At 34.7% G+C, this 20,906-nt stretch overlaps 1 long non-coding RNA gene across 2 annotated transcripts; it reads left to right on the top strand.

Moving 5' to 3' along the window:
• Positions 1-1,685: 1,685 nt before the first annotated feature.
• LOC148940210 (uncharacterized) lies at positions 1,686-15,694 on the top strand. 2 transcript variants are annotated; one of them, XR_016143444.1, is made up of 3 exons: positions 1,686-1,768; positions 10,120-10,173; positions 15,517-15,694. It is a non-coding gene; the product is annotated as an uncharacterized LOC148940210 (long non-coding RNA). The 2 variants fall into 2 exon arrangements; XR_016143443.1 differs by lacking the exon at positions 1,686-1,768 and adding an exon at positions 4,047-4,173.
• Positions 15,695-20,906: the final 5,212 nt, after the last annotated feature.

Genomic DNA, 20,906 nt, shown 5'->3' with positions numbered 1-20,906 from the left:
TAAAATCAAAATCGTTGCCATTACTACCAAAAGCTCCCAAAATTACCCATGCCCGTTCTTTGCTGGCTCTGGCGTCATCAAAAGCTAAGTGCTGCTTAAGACTAAGCGAATTTTTTGATATGATCCCAAAAATCGACACGCCTTAGGGATGAAATTAATTTCTGCAGTAAACCATTTGCTATCAAGATGAATTTTCGTAGAGTTGTCATTCCGAAATCACCATTAAAAAAAAGAATTTTTTTTCACGGGAAAACCAAACAGAACTGTTTAGTTTACTCGTCCGTGCCAAATTTTGTCATTATGTAAAACAGTGTAAATCAAAGTGATTTTGTAGCAGTACTCAAATTAGCAATGCTATACCATTCTCTTCTCCTTATTATGCCTTTCCTTTTGGAAGAGATGTGGTTTGCATGAGCTTTTTCCTTGATTAATTGAAATTTTGAAATTGAATAGTTTCTACTAAATAAACAATGTGTATCTAAATATCTTTATTTAGCATTATGCTAGTAAACTAAGATATTTACTTAAAATTTTTCGTATTTTGGGAGAGCCTGGTTTCCTTAGTTCACCTGCTAGAACCACTTATGTATGCGTATGATTTCTTATAGGTGGAAAAACCCCAAATTGTCCATAATAGCTTACATGTGAGAAAATCAAAACACTGGCTAATTTAACATCCATAGCCATACCTGCGTAGCGACAGGGAATTTTTCAGTCTTATGATTAGTCCAACTGCCCTCTTAAGGTTAGTCCAAAGGCCCCCCCTTTCCCAAAGAAAAATATTTGTCTTGAAAATTTTCTTTTTTATGGTTTTGGCAACCCTTTCAGGGCGAGGTGGTCTTTAAATAACCTGACCTGGTCTTTAAATAACCTACCCTGCAAAGGTCCATTTTTGTGGACAGATATAATCTCATATTTTTTTACCTATCCCCCTTAGTTTAATTTTTAGTTACAGTAATGATGATTACCATTGCTTTCTAGGAAATATGTCTAGAGCAGCTGAAACTCTTTAAGATGACTTATTGAAATATTTTGTACAGATTTCTATTAATATTATAGATAAACAGTAGTAGTTTTCGTGGTAAATTTAGTTGGACATAGGAGTAGTCGTATGCATCTACTTATAACAGAATTACCGTTTAAAATCCTGTGTCGGGAAATATAAACTTAAGTTCCTCTTCTTGTGGCGTATTACCATCCTCTACTGGCGTTAAAAAACAACAGCAAAATACAGAAAACATAAAAGACATGGGTGCAAAACATAAAATCGTGAAGAAAACGAGGACAATTAACAGCCAGTGAAAAAATTGAAAAATTATGCAAGTATTTTTATTTGGATAATTTTATTTGCAAATATTTCTTATTTGTCGTAAATATTATTTACGACATGGGTGCAGCTAAGAAGAGAGACAAGCATGAGAAATGCTGACTCAGAAAAGTCACTGTCCTATCAGAAAAATTCTCAAAAGTGAGTGAAGGGATAAATTCTAACTGAAGACAGATGCCTATGATTCAGCTGGTCGCCCAACCCTCTTCAAGGAATTACCTTGACTGTGTCCACGGTAATATGCTATTTCTGACCAATCTCTAGTGCATACGTGTTTTCCACTAAGTAACCGTTGTAAAAACATAGATAGCTCTGTTTTATAGAGCTTGTTATATTGTTATGAATGCAATATATTTCTGTTGTTAAAAAGAGAAAATATTGTATTTGGAAAGTCAGACTGAATTATTTATTTTAGAAAGAAAAATGGAACAAGGAAAAAGGGTAAGTGCATACTGATTCTCATTCACACCATAATTTTGCTCAAAAGAATTTTTATATACGAGAATACTAACAATAGATGGCATTAATCGAAAAAAGTTGTATTTATTTTTATTTATTGAAGGCCTGTTTCCAAGATGCCAGTTGATAGTAGCGTTTTCCTATGTGGAAATAAAATTTCAAGTTACAAAATATGGTACTGTTGTATTATATGTAACACACGTGCGATGTTCTACAGCAAATCAGCTAAGAAACTATTCAAACAGGTTTCTTTCAACAGACAATTTCTATGCTGAGGATTGCAAACAGTGATTTATCACTGCGTTTACAATATGTAAACTTCTGTTTTTTGAGGATTAGGGGCAAAAAAATGTACCTAGGTTAGGTTAGATTACGTATTTAAAATAGGTTATGCTTTACCCCCCTCCCCCCTCCGATGTGCAAAATAGCCGAAATTTTTTCTAAACTATTATATTTTTACCCTATTTTGTTTTATTTCATTAGCATTAACCAAACTTCACTTCTCGCGTGTATTACAGATAATGCAACAGTAACCAAAATATTTTGCGCTAACAATCTGTCAAGGCAGGAAATGAGGTTAGCAGCTGGTTTTGTATTAAATCAGGAGTTAAGCAGGGTTGTGTTCTATCTCCCTTTACATGGATTATTTTGATGGACTTTGTATTAAGGAGCACAGGGAAGGCAATGGGAGACTATGGAATCAAATTGGGAGGAAAAAGTGTCCTGGACTTAGATTATGCTGATTATTTAAGCACCCTAGAGGAAAGTGTGAGCAAAATGAATGAACTTTTAGTGGTTTTGCAAGTTCAAGGTGCCAGAATAGGTTTGGAAATTAATGTTAAGAAGACTAAGTCCCTAAGGCTAGGAATAAGTGAAGATGAAAAGGTGACGTCGGGCAATGAAAATATTGATCAAGTGGGCAGCTTCACTTACCTTGGTAGTATGATTAGTAAAGATGGTGGGAGCAGTGAAGATGTTAAAAGTCGAATAGCCAAGGCTCAGGGTGTTTTTTCACAATTAAAAAAAGTTTGAAAGAAAAGGAAGATAAGTCTGCCAACCAAGATTAGAATATTAGAAGCTACAGTGATGACAGTAGTCAAATATGGCTCTAAAGCATGGGCGCTTCGAAAAACGGATGAAGATTTGCTAGATGTTTTCCATAGAAATTGCTTAAGGATTGTTTTGGGTACCCGGCTGACTGACCGTGAAAAACCCCAAATTGTCAATAATAGCTTACATGAGAGAAAATCAAAACACTGGCTAAGTTAACATCAATAGCCATACCTGCGCAGCGAGAGGGAATTTTTAAGTCTTACGATTAGTCCAACTGTCCTCTTAAGGTTAGTCCAAAGGCCCCTCCCCCTTTCCAAAGAAAAATATTTGTCTTGAAAATTTTCTTTTTTATGATTTTGGCAATCCTTTCAGGGAGAGGTGGTCTTTAAATAACCTACCCTGCAAAGGTCCATTTTTGTGGACAGATATAATCTCATATTTTTTGCCCTATCCCCCTTAGTTTAATTTTTAGTTACAGTAATGATGATTACCATTGGCTTTCTAGGAAATATGTCTAGAGCAGCTGAAACTCTTCAAGATGACTTATTGAAATATTTTGTAAAAATTTTTATTATTATTATAGCTAAACAGTAGTAGTTTTCGTGGTAAATTTAGTTGGACATAGGAGTAGTCGTATGCATCTACTTATAACAGAATTACCGTTTAAAATCCTGTGTCGGGAAATATAAACTTAAGTTCCTTTTCTTGTGGCGTATTACCATCCTCTACTGGCGTTAAAAAACAACAGCAACATACAGAAAAACATAAAAGACTTGGGTGCAAAACAAAATCGCGAAGAAAACGAGGACAATCAACAGCCAGTGAAAAAATTGAAAAAATATGCAAATATTTTTTATTTGCATAATTTTATTTGCAAATATTTCTTATTTGTCGTAAATATTATTTACCTGTCCTAATATCTGTCCTATCAGAAAAATATTATTTACGACATGGGTGCACCTAAGAAGAGAGACAAGCATGAGAAATGCTGACCCAGAAAAGTCACTGTCCTATCAGAAAAATTCTCAAAAGTGAGTGAATGGATAAATTCTAACTGAAGACAAATGCCTCCTATGTTTCAGCTGGTCGCCCAACCCCCTTCAAGGAATTACCTTGACTGTGTCCACGGTAATATGCTATTTCTGACCAATCTTTAGTGCATTCGTGTTTTCAGCTAAGTAGCCCTTGTCAAAACATAGATGGCTCTGTTTTATAGAGCTTGTTATATTGTTATGAATGCAATATATTTCTGCTGTTAAAAAGAGAAAATATTATATTTGAAAAGTCAGATTGAATTATTTATTTTAGAAAGAAAAATGGAACAAGGAAAAAGGGTAAGTGCATACTGATTCTCATTCACACCATAATTTTGCTCAAAAGAATTTTTATATACGAGAATACTAATAATAGATGGCATTAATCGAAAAAAGTTGTATTTATTTTTTAGTTATTGAAGGTCTGTTTCCAACATGCCAGTTGATAGTAGCGTTTTCCTATGTGGAAATAAAATTTCCAGTTACAAAATATGGTACTGTTGTATTATATGTAACACATGCGCGATATTCTACAGTGAATGTGCTAAAGAAACTATTCAAACAGGTTTCTTTCAACAGACAATGTCTATGCTGAGGATTGCAAACAGTGATTTATTATCTTAGATAAAATTAGTGATTAGATAAAATTATCTAAGTGATTTATCACTGCGTTTACAATATTTAAACTTCTGTTTTTTGGGGATTAGGGGCAAAAAAAGGTACCTAGGTTAGGTTAGATTACGTATTTAAAATAAGCTATGCTTTACCCCCCCCCCCTCCGATTTGTAAAGTAGCTGAATTTTTTTCTAAACTATTATATTTTTATCCTATTTTGTTTTATTTCATTAGCATTAACCAAACTTCACTTCTCGCGTGTATTACAGATAATACAACAGTAACCAAAATATTTTGCGCTAACAATCTGTCAAGGTAGGAAATGAGGTTAGCAGCTGGTTTTTATATTAAATCAGGAGTTAAGCAGGGTTGTGTTCTATCTTCCTTTATATGGATTATTTTGATGGATTTTGTATTAAGGAGCACAGGGAAGGCAATGGGAGACCATGGAATCAAATTGGGAGGAAAAAGTGTCCTTGACTTAGATTATGCTGATTATTTAAGCATCCTAGAGGAAAGTGTGAGCAAAATGAATGAACTTTTAGTGGTTTTGCGAGTTCAAGGTGCCAAAATAGGTTTGGAAATTAATGTTAAGAAGACTAAGTCCCTAAGAATAACTAAGTCGCTAGGAGTAAGTGAAGATAAAAAGGTGACGCTGGGTAATGAAAATATTGATCAAATGGGCAGCTTCACGTACATGGGTAGCATTATTAGTAAAGATGGTGGGAGCAGTGAAGATGTTAAAAGTAGAATAGTCAAGGCTCAGGGTGTTTTTTCACAATTAAAAAAGTTTGAAAGAATAGGAAGATAAGTCTGCCAACCAAGATTAGAATATTAGAAGCTACAGTGATGACAGTAGTCAAATATGGCTCTAAAGCATGGGCGCTTCGAAAAACGGATGAAGATTTGCTAGATGTTTTCCAGAGAAATTGCTTAAGGATTGTTTTGGGTACCCGGCTGACTGATCGTTTTTCAAAAAATAGGCTATATGAAAAATGTGGTTCAATACCGCTCTCTAGGGCTATAATGAAAGAAAGGTTGAGATGGCTAGGGCACGTTGTGCGGATGAAGGATGACAGATTGCCGAAGATTGTTCTTTTCGACCAACCGTCTAGGGCTAAACGGAAAGCAGGTCGTCCTCGTCTGGGGTGGGAGGATGTCATAATGAAAGATTTAAAGGAAATGGGAACTTTTTTCCTTATTTTTCCAGTTTTTCAATCATATTTTTCATTTTTAGGCCTATTCTCCAAGTCTTGAAAATCGTTTATATAAAAAACACCCAAGAGCCATCTAGCTAATGTAACCAAACCTAACCTAGCTTAACCTAAATTTATGAAATTTGTCTATTTGTATGTTTTTGGTAGATGGCAGTGATGGTGTTTAACTTTCATATATAGACTATTTCAAAACGGATAAATGCAGTGCAATCTGCTTATTTTCCACGATTTTGTTAAAAAAGTTGTACTACAGTGAGAATAGTGAGGAGGTAAGGGCTCCTCTTGGAAAATGTGTTAACTAGAATAGTTTCGCATAAAATGAAGTAAGAATGGCTTTCTTAACATATCTCCCTATGACCTGGCGTAGTCATACATTTATACCAATTTAATTAGCGTAGTTGGGAAAATTAGGGTATTAATGAGTGTCTGATCTTGGTTCCTGGCAGAAAAATGGTTACATATCTTGAAAAATGGCAAGTGTCACCAAACGCTAGATGACGTTGACACTTTTTCTTGTCGGCACTAGCACCAGTTTCCATTCCTATAAGTTACCCATACAAGATTTCAAACATACAAGATACTATAGATTACATTTGATAGAACAAACAGCTAAGTTCTTGGTCGTCATAAACCTTATTAAAAGATTTTTAATCCCGGATTTTCCTGATCTATAGATTTTAACAGGAGAGCGTTACAGAAAATTGTCCCTTTTTCTACGTTCCATGAGCTTTCCAGTAACGCCAACAAACAACGTTTTACTAATAAACAACTTATTAGTGTTTTAACGGTAATTACTAAGAACTATTCGTAACAATGTCATGTTAGCTCACATTAACACAATTTTTAGTAAAATTGCAAAGTGAAAACGGAGACACAGGATTGTTTAAAAGACAATATTTTCGGTGAAATCAGAAAATTTTTTACTCCCTGTTGGACGTGGCCATATGACTGTTGGACGTGGCACTATAGATATGACGGTCGTGACGTTAGAGATAAATTATTGAAAGTTATGAATAGGATTTTTTAAAAGGAGGAAGTACCTAGCGATTTTTGGAAAACTTCAGTTAAAACCGTCTATAAGGAAGGTGATTAGAATGAGTGTGGTAACTAAAGAGGCGTTAGCTTGGTTTCTGTAGAAAGCAAATTACTTAGTATGTAGATACTTTTTAGACTTAGAGATGCTGTAGACAATTTTAAAGAGAAGAACAGTGCGGTCTTAGGAAGGGGAAAGAATGTGTCGACGAAATTTTATGTCTTTGATTAATTCATAGAGTAACATTGCTGCGTTTAAGGGAATGATGTTAGTTGCTCGTTTTGTATTGAATCAGGAGTCAAGCAGGGTTTTGTTCTATCCCCATTTTTATGGATCCTCTTGATAAACCTTTTCTCAAGAAACACTGCAAAGGTTATGAAGAACATGAAACCAACTGGGAAAGTAAAACTCCTAGAATTTGACATTGCTGAAGATTTGAGTGTCCTAGATGAAGATGTTAGCAAAATAAATAATTTTTAGATTTTGAGATTTAAGGGTGCAAGAATAGGTTTGAAAATTAATACTAAGAAAACTAAGTCGCTAGACTGGGAAAAAGTGAAGGTGATGAGGTGATGCTGGGTAACAAAAACATCAATCCAGTGGATAGCTTCCTATACTTAGGCAGTATTATTAGCGAAGATGGTGGAGCAGTGAATATGTTAAAGTAAAGGCGTAGGGTTTTTTCCACAGTTAAAAAAAGTTTGGAAGAATGGGAAGATAAGTCTGTAAACCAAATTAGAATATTAGAAGCTACAGTGATGACGGTGGTCAAGTAGGTTTGGAAACATGAGGGCTCCAAAAGACAGAGGAGGATTTCGTAAACGATTTTCAAAGCAAATATCTACAAATCCTTGGGGTACCCATCTGATTGATCGTATTTCAAACAGTAAGCAGTGCTAAAAATGTGAATCTATTCTGCTTTCTAGGGCTATAATGAGAAATAAGTCAAGATAAGTAGGACACATTATGCAGATGAAGAATGACAGACTGCCAAACATTGCCCTATTTGGCCATCCTTATAGGGTCAAACAAAAGTAGGTAGTCCCCAAATGGAGTGGGAGTAGGTCATAAGGAAGGATCTATGGGAAATTGGAACTTGTTGGGAGGGTGTAAAGAGGCTTTCAATGGATTTGGATGGAGGAGGGCGTCTGCACCCGTGTTAACCTCAGGCAACTTAGTTCTGCCATGAGTTGCTGTTAGTAGTAGTAGTAGTAATGAACAAAATATGCTAGTGAACCATATTACCTCTATCTTCTATATACCTCCTGTCTCTGGTTTGCACTCCTTCAGTGTTTGGGTAGCGTTCAGTGTTTGTGGTAGCTGGCCGATGGTGGCTGTTAATATCATTTGCATTATGTCTTGTAAAAGTTGGACATCCCTAACAAAAGACTTGACTTTGGATTTTTTTTTTTTGGTTCAAAGCTCTCGTTTTCCATTCTTTTTTCTGTTTCTCAGAGCTGCAGCTAAGGTTTTTAGCACCCAGAGACGATGTCCTTTTTGCCTCCCACTTGCCATTACTACCACAATATAAGCAAATCATAGCATTGACGAAAAAAAACTCAAAGTGTTAGCAGACATAGAATCAACTTCAGTTTTTGGATAGCCTGTTTTCCCAAAACAGCTTCACAGGCCTGTAATATGCAAGGGTTGATTAAGTCTTCACGTATTGTGTATGGCTTTTTATTCTGCAAAATTTGGAGTGATATCAAGAAGAAAGCCATTAATAGGAACTTATCTTCAGCAACCATATTTTTTAAGACCCTCATTTGGTTTTTAATACCTTCAGTGTGCTCTTTGAAAATAATTAAGTGGTTTGTCAACCAAATTTTGATTGCAAGTGAATTTTAAGTATTATTGACGGTTTCACGATATAATTTCACGGTGTCATGATAAATAACATAAAGAAGCCTTGGGTTCAGCTCACTACCAGGCTCTTGAATAGATCCAAATTTCACGTAGTCCGCATCATATTTTTTTGATATTTTGCGTTTTTCTTTTCGCCTCATTTCTGAATGTTCTTTGTAATGTGGCCTGAAGAGGACTCTGGATGCTCTGGGTAAGTCTAATTCACTGATCATCTGACTATTATTGCTATTTTTTATCACTTTATATTTACTTTTCCTAAGAAGTGCAAAATTATCCCTTGTCTTTTTTCATACATTATGGGTCCTTGCTTTTTCATACTCAATAGTTTCAGGAAAATCCATTAATTAAGTAATTTTCAAATTGATAGCTTGCACTTCACTTGTTTCAACTTTGTGAACACTTGCTCACATAAGTATTAGTTTACTTTCAAAGGCCCAAGAAGCTTATGCTGGGCCACAAAAAATCAGGAACGTATATGTCTCTTAGGAACTAAATTAATGCTGGAGACTGAATTGAAAATTGAAATGGAATGAAACTTTTTCGCAGAAATTTGTTCACAGAAATAGAAAGGCATAAGGAAATACATCTAGTCATGATGTATGCTGATTCAAGAATGTGCAACAGTAGAAATCGTTCAGTACATCCTTACATAGATGAGTGTTGATTCAAGAATGTACAGCAGCCATTTTTTTTAGCCTCTTCCACTCGCAATAAAGCTTTATAATATTAAACGTAACTTTTAAATTTTAAATATATGATAAGTTTCCTTAAAAATGCTTCTTTTTTACATTCAAATACAAAAAAATATACATGGCTTAATAATGATCCTTTTTCTTCGTGGACCACCTAAACATTTTCATGGACCACCAGTGGTTTATGGACCACAGGCTGGCGATCACTGTCTTAGATGCCTAAGCTCAGATTGTCTATTATGTAGAGTGCTTTGAAGCAAGTTCCTATCTCTCTATAGTTATCTCATCTTCGTCTAAATAGGGCATATGTAAAATACCACACTCCAAAGACCTACAGATGGACCGTTTTAATCACTGGATCCTACCTTAACGTATGAGCTGTGCGATCCAGTCTATTAAAGAAAAAAGACATTCAGCTTTGCCAGCTTACTTTGTAGTGGCCACGACAAATTTCTTTTTGTTTATTAAAATTAGTAATTTTTTTTCTTGATGTGCTTAATATAAGTTGATTACCATGTAGAACCCCTTACAACAAGCTGTAGTTCCAGGGTCTAACAAATACTAATTTTTTTTTCTTTTTTTATGTACCGATAAAACTATTTTTCTCTTTCAAAAAAAAAAAAAAAAATTAATCCCCAATGGATTCAGCTCAGTGGATAATTTTGGCTCATGCAGCAATACATTTTTTTTTATCAATTGTATGGGGCTAAGACATATCTACAAAATTGCCGTATTAGCTTACTTTTTATTATGTGATATTTGTGCGCTGATGGCCAGATCAAGATTGTGTTTCTTGTGATTATTGTTTTATTTTATTTTTTAGATAGAAGAGCTAGAAATGCTAGACTATGAATTTCAGCATCTTAAGGATGACAGGGTCAGTATTCACTTTATTACTTAATTCACTTTATTATCTAATTTTATATTCACTTTATTACTTAATCCACTTTACTATCTTAAGTTGACCTGACTTTATTAACTTAATTTTATTGAACTTCCTAAGTTTCAAATGGAATTGAGTTCTGTGTGGTTGAGCTAATTGTTGGCTGAGACGTTTCGGAGCCATTTTTTTTGTTTATTTTTTTTAGCCAGTTTATTTTTTTTTTGTAGCCAGAAACTCCTACCTCGTTGCAATACAGCAGGTTTTTGAGTCTTATACTGCGATATTGCATCTCCTTTGAAGTAACCGTTGAAGTTTTTGGCAAATTATCACTTCATATGTTTTTTTTTGTACCAGTTGATGTTATAGAAATCCTTCCTAAAATTAACCCCATGAATCTTTCCGCTCCTTAGAATGTGTGTTTTGCAGATTTTAGCCGTTGCTTTAAACCACAAAACAATATTTAGCAATTATGTTAGAGTCTAAATCAAATTTCTTTTATTCAATCACTAACAACTTTTTTGAAGTTATTAAGATTTTTTTTGATTATTTAGTGTGATGTTTTCAAGTCTTCTGACGAAATGAAAACCAACCTTTGATGTTGTTAAATATAAAACCTTGTCTTCATCTACGGGAAGTTGTCCACGCGACATCAAAATAAGTAACGAATCAGAGTTAATTCAGATATGGCGGTTCTTGCCACATACCGTCAAGAGGCACCCTGATTTGTCATCGATTTTGACGGCACTTGACTAACTTTGCCTTAAAAAGGCAAATGAACATGCGGCTTAATCGTAAAAAGGAAAAGCGCCAAGAAGGCATTAATTAATGCTTTGGTTAGTTCTAAGCACGGTTTATAGAATTAGCAGTATGATCATTCCCTATCTCACCCATTATATATATATATACAAACTGGAAGAATATTCTATAATAGGAGCTTTTCTAGCGTAAAGCCCCGTAAAATTTTGGATCTGCCACTAAAATGTGTGATGTCCTTCAATTTACTGAAAATTCCCTACGAATTTTACGAAAAACACTTCTTAGCAGACATTTGGTATTTTTTTGGATAGGGCTATTGTGGCAACTTTTACCACAGCAACCAATAATTAGAACCCAAGTCCTAAAATTGGTCTCAATCAGGAACCCTTATCGCTATCTAAATTCACGAAGTGCAAAGATTTTCAAACAGAGGTGTTTATTGTTTAAAGTTATATATATATATATATATATAATATATATATATATATATATATATATATATATATATATATATATATATATATATATATATATATATATATATATATATATATATATATATATATATATATATATATATATATATATATATATATATATATATATATATATATATATATATATATATATATATATATATATATATATATATATATATATATATATATATATATATATATATATATATATATATATATATATATATATATATATTATATATATATTATTGCCCATTTCATACGAAAACAGTGATTGAAAACGAAAGTAGTCTTATCTAGAAAATAAATATCGTAGAAAATAAACATCACGACGTGAAAAAAAAGATAAACCATCCAGGGGCGGATCCAGAGGGGGGGGGCGAGGAGTGCCGCCCTATAGTAGTCTAAAGTAGCGTAATGTACCTAATTAACGCGAGTTTGCATTAATTAAACTTGCTCCTAACGTAAGTTTATCGGATCAACCTATTTTGCGCTCCCCCCTAAAAAATCCTGGATCCGACCCTGAAACCATCACCCCGAGTCCACCCGGTATTAGAAGAAAAAAAATTCCTCATTTTCACAAATTTCATCAACCCCCCACCCCCTTCTTTTAAAAAATCCTACATAGGCCATTCAGTTGATGTTTGTAAATAATAGATTAAGTCATAATTTGTATATAAATTAAGTCATACCTGTGAGATGGGACACTTGCAAACCACTTGGCTGGCTCACCAAGTTTTTTTCTGCTTTCACAATTATGAATGATACAATTTCGAACCATTTCTCATTGATTGACGCATACAGACTAACCCACTAATCCATGAATAAGCGGGAGGAGCTTTTTGTTCGCACCGAGAATGAAGACCAGAAATGATCTGCGATAAACTTACTGGATAATTCTATAAACTGTGGTTCTAAGAGAGAACTGAGTTTTCGAAAACAGAAAAAAAAACAGAAATTTAAAACGCAATTTTGTTTAATAAAGGAAAATTTTAACAGGCAAAATATTCCAAGGAGGATATATGCTCATTACTCTCATAGTTCATTGTGTATACCACGAGCCCTTACTATACGAAATTGTAACGGAACAGGGGAAGGACCTGGGTCTTTTTGACTGACTGATTTTTTTACCAGGTATTTTAGCGATCGAGAGAAAGTTTTAGATAAAGGCATGGTAAAATCTGTAAAATTTTGGTAATGCGTTAAAAAGTGGAGTAAAATGTGGCGCTTTGCTCTGCAATCTTATGAAGTCAAATGTTGCGCCGGAAATCCGAAGACATTGATCGTGCCAACAACCACCATATTAAACACTTTACCCTTAGTTTACTCTTTTACTTTTGACTCTTTATTTACCATTTTAGGTTGTTTATTATCGTTTATATGCCGTCACAGTGCACCCCGAGTAAGGTAACCAAAAAGAAACAGAAGGACTGCTGGTAAAAAAAATCTCGTGACTCAAATACTGCTAATTTTACTGGCTTATAATTTCCCAAAAGAAATGCAATTCACAAAAGAAATGAATAAATGAAGAAATCAATATACCACTTTTTATATACTTCTCTATTCAAACTGGAGTTCCACAAGGTATTTCCACCTAAAAAACTAAAGGGATACAACTCTTGCATGAATTTTCATTTTTGATGCATTTTTATACAAAAATATAATTTAAGCGGAAACAACGGTAAGAGCATCCTTCATTTAAAACAGCCAATACGATATTAAGAACTTTTGTCCCTTCTCTTCTACCCTCCACTCTTGGCATTAAAATTTAGCCTATGTTTCATTGAGAGTATAATTCGCATCTTTAATACACTATGTCGAGTCTTTAGGATAAAGAATGTGGAATGAGGGTTAAAGGAGTCAGAAAGGAGGCAGTTCTCTTCATCTATAGGATAATTTCTGGTTGTTTGGATTTTAACAGCGCTCTCCACTTTCATTTGAAGAGTACTGTTCATTTAAGTTAACAGAAGAGAAATCGCCGGAATGATTTTTTTGAATTTCATTTTGAATTTCTGAAATGATTGCGAAAATTCTTTGGTGAGCTGCATTCAATGGGCGGGGGTCAGCTGGAAAAGGTGTGTTTAATCACACTTCGATCCTCCTAATCTACAAGCATATTGCCTGTACATTACTGTACATTATTCCTGTACATTATACCATGATACCTGTGCATTATTCTGCTTCCGCCCTTTGAGAACAGTTTAGCAGACGATTTTTGGCAATTAACTCAGACATGTTAAAATGTCAGATACGACCGTATATGGTATGGTAGTAATCTGGGTATAATCCGTAGCAAGAATTAATGCCCGCGAGGTGGGAAAGATAGAAAAACGAGAGTGATTGGATAAGAGAAAAAACAATAAACGTTTAATATTTTAAAATACACTTTGAAAATATGGAGTTTACGGCTTCCCAATTTGGTAAATTCATTGACTTAGTTCTTATCGAGATTTGATTAAAGCTCCGGGGGTGATTTTCCCCTTTTATGAGAAAGGGCAGGAGTTGTTATGCAAACTCATTTTTCGGGGTTACCCTAATCTTCATAAAAGCCAAATTTTTTAAATCAGTTGAAAAATTAGAATATGTTTGATACAATTCTTGCAACTCTCAAAATTTGACGAAATCAATTGACAATGATGCTTGGCTCAAATTTTACTTGGTCTACGCTATAATACACTCCCCCATTTTTTTGGAGAGGGAGTATTTACCCATATTTTACAGTTTTTTTGCATGGTTTATTTTTCTTCTCTACATTAAATACAATCCTCTTTCCCCTTGTTATATGAGACGGGTTAAAAACCATTTCTCTTTTGATTTTTTATGGTAAACCCCTTTAATGTATTAATTTGAACGAGTTAATATTAGCGTCTTAGAAACCAATAGTACCTATAAATTAACATTGTATGCATAATAAAGACCCTGTAAAATTATCATTAAAGCCCTTTAGGTGGCTAGAAGCGCAGTCATAGCCATTAATAGATTCTTTTCTAAATACTTCTAGTCTTATTTATTACTTTCTCTGATATTCTTCATAATTCATTCTCCATTTTTGATTTATATCTATAAATGAATAGTATAATTTACATTATGATAAATTTTTGCTTTATCTTTCGCGATGGTATTGAACACCACTATTGTCCGAGGATACGGTGGGACGGAGATTTACTTTGATCTTTTGAGTCTTTAAAACCTGAAAGAAAATGAGGTTTTTTTCTAAGGCCTTTCCCATAATTTATTCCGTCTACTCTACTAGAAAGCCCTATTTTTGTTGTGCTATTCTCGCTTTTGTTCTTGCTTGTGTTATATTACTCCACTTGTGTTGTTGTATAGTGGGTCAGAAATTAAAGTATTATTTGGGTATTTTTGAAGACCACACTGCCTTTCCATGACATACAAATAACAGTTCAATATGGATAAATCCTTTCACTAGACAGTGGAGAACAATGATAAAATTCTGAATATTCCGATCACACAGACAGTGGCCGTCATTAGGAGACAATCTGATGACGATAATCTGATCATTTATATGCTGATGATGGTCGCTGTGTATGTGATTAAAATTTTAACTAATAATTGTATGTAAAAAGTATTATTATTATTATAATTTATTATAATTTAATAATTTAATCATAATTTTCCCATAATTTAATCCGTCTACTCTACTAGAAAGCGCTATTTTTGTTGTGCTATTCTCGCTTTTGTTGTTGCTTGTGTTATATTACTCCACTTATGTTGTTGTATAGTGGGTCAGAAATTAAAGTATTATTTGGGTATTTTTGAAGACCACACTGCCTTTCCATGACATACAAATAACAGTTCAATATGGATAAATCCTTTCATTAGACAGTGGAGAACAATGATAAAATTCTGAATATTCCGATCACACACACAGTGACCGTCATTAGGAGATAATCTGATGACGAAAATCTGATCATTTATCTGCTGATAACGATCGCTGTTTATGTGGTAAAAATATCCAGAGTTTTTGACATTGGTTTTCACTTTCTTATAAAAGGATTTATCACTATTTTAACTAATAATTGTATGTAAAAAGTATTATTATTATTATTATAATTTATTTTAATACCTATATTTTTTGCAGGCCGTATATAGACAACAAAGAAATAGCCTTGTTTTCTTTGCAAGCAAAAAAGTAACTGAATGGTCAGCTGTAAAACATGAAAGAGACGAGATAGCTAAAGAGCGAAAGAACAGAAGTAAATAATGAACATGTGTCTTTGATACCTTTTCATGCTTGAAATAGAGAGATGTAAAACTTTTGTGTTATCTTCGTATTTATGGTAGAAAATTAAAAAACACTGGCTCTTGGGATTAAAATTCTTTGAGTCTTGGCCTGACTCAGAACCAGAATATGAATCGCTTCGATCTGTCTTGTTTGGGTATTTTGTCTTTGGTCTTCTTGATAAAGTAAAAGAATAGTGCTGGTCAAATGGTATGACTCTCAACAGCCAAAAAGTGCCATTGTACACTTCAGGACCCCTTATCGTATGAGAGACGCAAGGGAGCCAACCATCCTGAGTTATGGGAATGATATTATACCGCAAGCTACTATAGTGAAATTTCTTGGTGTGTATCTTGACTGTTTTCTTTCTTTTAAACCCCATATAACTCATACCCGTTCCCTTGTCCTCCGCCAATCATCAATGTTATTCAGGGTTAACTCATTTCTTCCCTTAGATGTTATGCTTTCTCTTTATTATGTTTTTATTTTTCCTTACCTTTCTTATTGCTGTTCTGTGTGGGGTAGTACTAATAAATCTCTTCTCTGCTCACTTCAAAGAGCCCAAAATAGGGCAGTGAAGGCTACTTTTCTTCTACCTCATTTTTACCCTTCCTCTGATCTTTATTATGTTACCGGGAGAGCTCCGCTGGATCGTATTGTGGGTAAAAGTTACCTTTATTTAGCGCATTCTGCTTTTCTAGGTACACTTTCACCGTCTCTGCAGCTGTTTTTCTTTCTGTCAGGCTCAGGTAGGTACTCTTCTTTTTTACGTAGCTCTTATCGCAGATTCATTTTACCTAAACGATTATCAACAGCAGGTCAGAGGTCTCCTTTTTATCAATCAATTTTACTATGGAGCTCCTTCCCTCCTGATGTCCCTCTATCTCTTTCTGTAAAAGCAGTTTCTCACCGGGTCTTTTCAGCATAGTAGTTTTTTTCTCTTTTTTCTTTTTTTTCGAATTCCATCCAATCTTATATGTATCTCTTTTCATTTAATATATTTTTCTGATTTTTTGTTTTGTTTTATTCAATCCTAATTTTTAATCTCTTTTCTTCATTTAAATATTTTTTTCAGTTATACGTTAAGTTTCCTTCTAAATCCCCTATTTTCATAAATGTCTCTTGATCCATTTTTTTTTGTATATGTATGTTTTTCTGTTTTTTTTTATTTGCTTTATAATAGTGTCTTATTTTGTTTTGTTGGCCCTTTACAAGTCGAGCTTCTTGGGCGTGTAAAAACCTTACGTTTGTTATTGTTTTTTTTTAGTATTAATAAATTGATTGATTGATTGATTGAGATCTTACATGAACCATAGTTCGTCCCACTTTACGACGTCAAGGACATCCTGAATTAGGAATAGGATAAATATTAAGCTTATAAATTGGAAAATTTTTCTAGTATTAAAAGTTTGGGAGGTTGGATACACATTCACAGACACATCGTCTGTCTGTTCGTCTGTCTGGACGTCAGTCTGGTCACCTGTCTCGTCATCTATCTGGTCGTCTGTCTGTTCGTCTGTCTGGTCGTATGTATAGATTGTATGGTGTGTCTAATGTGTATGGGTTGTATAGATTCATGACTTCAAAAAGGGGTGTTATGTGTTTCTATGTTTGTTCTTTAATCTACCACTGGATATAATAGGCCTATATCGCATGCATGCTCAAATCTGAATTGTCGTAAAATGTGCTTTAAATCAGCTTAGCTTAGATGAAAGCAATGGAATTCTCCATCAGTACAAAAAAAAACAAGTTCAAGCTGTGGTAACTGGAATTAAGTAGCGAAGCAAAACTAAATTTATGCCTGACTCCCACTGCTAAATCTAAATTACAAGAAAAACATCACAGTAAGTATTCGTGACATTATCTTATTAAAGAAAGCAAATATAGTTTATAAAGACACAAATTTGAAACTGATTTTGACTGTATCAAAATGTGTCTAAGATTCGCTTAGTCTCTAATAAGCTTGTAATTCTCACAGCACGAAGATGAGACTGGGGAGATCTCAATGAATGCAAAACATTTTCCAGGTGACACCTGGAACTGGGCCAACTGGGTTGACTTAAACTTACAGGGTATGTGGACAGGGATAAGGGGAAGTCAAAGACGACATAAATTATTATAAATAATCTGTTATGTTGATTCGTTAAGCCCAAAATGGGTCCGAATAGGTTGTTTCTCCAATCGGCTTGCATCTCACTGGACATATACATTGAACGGAATGACCCTAAGAGGATACACAGTTTTAAAAAAGGTTTGGTTTAGTCGTTTCATCACACCCGAAAATAGGCCAAAAAATTTCTTATTCGATTTGCACAAGACTTTCAGGCTAAATAGACCGAATAAAAAGGATTTAATGAGGACAACAAATTTTGGAAGAACAATTTGGAAGCAAATTTCAGGACACTTAGACAGGGACAGGGTCAACATCATAAGTGCAAGAAATTAAGGACAAAACTCTGGTTGTAAGTAGAATAACGACAGACACTTCGAAAGAAACATCCTTATTTGGGCTCTAAAGATAGGGTCAATAGTCTAGAGGTAACAGCCTGATCACCGAACAACTTGCTTACATGAGGATAGCATAAAAGATGCATCATTAGTATAATCTATCTGGCATCTCATTTTCAAATACCTGCCTGAACATGATTAACGAAGATAAAGTAAACCGTTTCATTTGATTTTAAATTGGACTAATAGAATCTATGATATAGTAATGAACTATAGATGACAGCATCTATAACATAGACATAGTGTAACCGGTTGTATTCATCATATCAATGGTAATGAGTGCTTATATCAACACTTCTTTAGAGGAGACTTATGCTCATCCATGTCACAACCTCCAAGGGGTCCCAATGCCCCTCCCCCAACTTTTGCCCCCCCCCCTTTTCCTTTTTTGTACTGATTTTTTTTTAAGTTTATTATTTTATTTTATTTTTTTTACTTAGAATTTCTTTCATTTTTTTCATTTCTAAAAATGACATAAAATTTACTTAAAACAAAAAAAATCACTTGTTTCGAGATTATTTCGAGATACGAAATGGAGATGATATAGATATGTTACTCGTGATTTTTCCTGTTAGAAAAATAATGTTTGTAGTGACATTTTCTTCCTTGTTTTTACTTAGAATTTTTTGGGACTTAGATTTTGGCTGATCATCGACAGTACCTGGTTTATTGTATGTTTTCAAATAGTATTATTTTTGCACTGGGAGGATAAACACTCACATCATATTTTTTTTAAAGTGAAGACGAAAAATTCCAAGAAAGTGTGTGCACATGATAAAGTTATCGTTGCGTTGAATGCTGACAAAGGCAAATATTTGAGCTTTGAAACAGCTACTAGTGGTAAAATTATTGGAAATGTTTGCGTGCGTTGTCATGACAGTGAGAGATCAGAATCCTTTGGAGTACCGGAAAGATTCAACATTTATTATGGTGGATATGTCAGAGTAACTTTTCCAGAAAAAATTGTGCTCAGAGAGAATGCAAACAAAACCTATTAGTTGATGACAAAGACCAGTTTCTTGCTACTGCTGGTGGTAACATGTTACTTGTTGATAGATCATATTTCCATCTTTCTGGCATTAGCATTAAAAGAAAGTAAAGGAAAAAGAAAGGCCTACTGCTGCACTAATATCATAGTGCATATCTTGTGTATGTACCAGAACTGCAAACTATGTAAAAATAGTGAGGTAATAGACAGTGAAATCCATAGCAAAATAAAAAGGGCATTGGTAGACAATATCACCAAGGAATCTTTGACTCTTAGATTCACCGATCTCTTTTGACTCTTAAAAAGTGAACGAGAACTTTCAGTTTCCAATCAAATGAGCCCTCTCCGAAGTTTATACGAGCATCTCTTCCATAAAACCCATATATGCCCTCAGGGTATTACTTACAACGCCTGACCCGGGCCCTGTTGGGTTTGGGGAAAAAAGCTGTGTGTTTGTGGGGGGGGGGGGGGTCTTGTTGCCCTCGGATATCTTTTGACTCTTAAAAAGTGAACTAGAACTTTAAATTTCCAATCAAATGAGCCCTTTCTGAAGTTTATATGAGCATCCTTTTCATAAGAACCATATACGCCCCCAGGACAACACTCACAACGCCTACCCCCTGGGGTCTGGGGGACTGTGTCGACACCAGAGTTTTGTTATCTAGCTTTTGAACAATTTCAAAAATGGCTATCTTTAAATTTATAGCGGTTGGGTTTGGGGAAAAAAGGGCGTGGGGGGGGGGCAAGTTGCCCTCCGATCTCTTGACTCTTAAAAATTGAACTAGAACTTTTAATTTCCATTCAAATGATCCCTCTGTGAAGTTTATACGAGCTTCCCTTTCATAAGAACCATGCCTGCCCTCAAGGCATAAATTAGAACACCTGCCTCCGGGCCCGGGGGTCGTGTCGACACCGAAGTTTTTCTTATCTGACCTTTGAACTATTTTTAACAAAATCTCAAAATTTTCATCGGATGGGTTTGAAAAAAGGCATAATTTACGACGCCTGCCCTCGTGCCGTAGGTTGTTGCGACACCTGAGTTTTGGTTATCTGACTTTTGAACTATTTTTAACAAAATCGTTATCTAAAAATTTTTATCGGATGCATTTGGGGAAAAAGGGGCTTAGGGGGGAGGGGGGTAGTTGCCCTCCAATCTCTTCGACTCTCAAAAACTGAACTAGAACTCTCAATTTCCAATCAAATGAGCCCTCTCTGAAGTTTGTAGATCATCCCTTCCATAAGAACCATATGTTCCTCAGGACATAACTTAACATGCCTGCCCTTGGGCCCTGGGGGGTTGTTTCGTTACATGATCTTGGAACTATTTTTCAAAACGTGGCTATCTCAAAGTTCTTATCGGATGGGTTTGAGGAAAAAAGGGCATGGGGGTGGGGGGGAATAGTTGCCCTCTGACCTCTTTTGACTCTTAAAAAGTGAACTAGAACTTCAAATTTCCAATAAAATGAGCCTTCTTTGAAGTTTATACCAGCATCCCTTCCATAAAAACCATATATTCCCCCAGAGCATAACTTACAAGCCCTGCCCCCGGGCCTTGGGGGGTTGTGTCGACAACGGATTTTCGTTATATGATATTTTACCTATTTTTATCAAAATGGCTATCTCAAAATTTTTATCAGATGCATTTGGGAAAAAGGGCCTGAGGGGGGGGGGGAGCTTGTTACCCTCCGATCTCTTTTGACTCTTTAAAAAGTAAACTAGAACTTTCAATTTCAAATCAAATGAGCCCACTATG

This window comes from Artemia sp. Qi Xiang Cuo, chromosome 20 (genome assembly GCF_049724085.1).
Source record: "Artemia sp. Qi Xiang Cuo chromosome 20, ASM4972408v1, whole genome shotgun sequence".
Classification (NCBI taxonomy): Eukaryota; Metazoa; Arthropoda; class Branchiopoda; order Anostraca; family Artemiidae; genus Artemia; species Artemia sp. Qi Xiang Cuo.
This window is presented reverse-complemented; position numbering and strand designations above follow the sequence as displayed.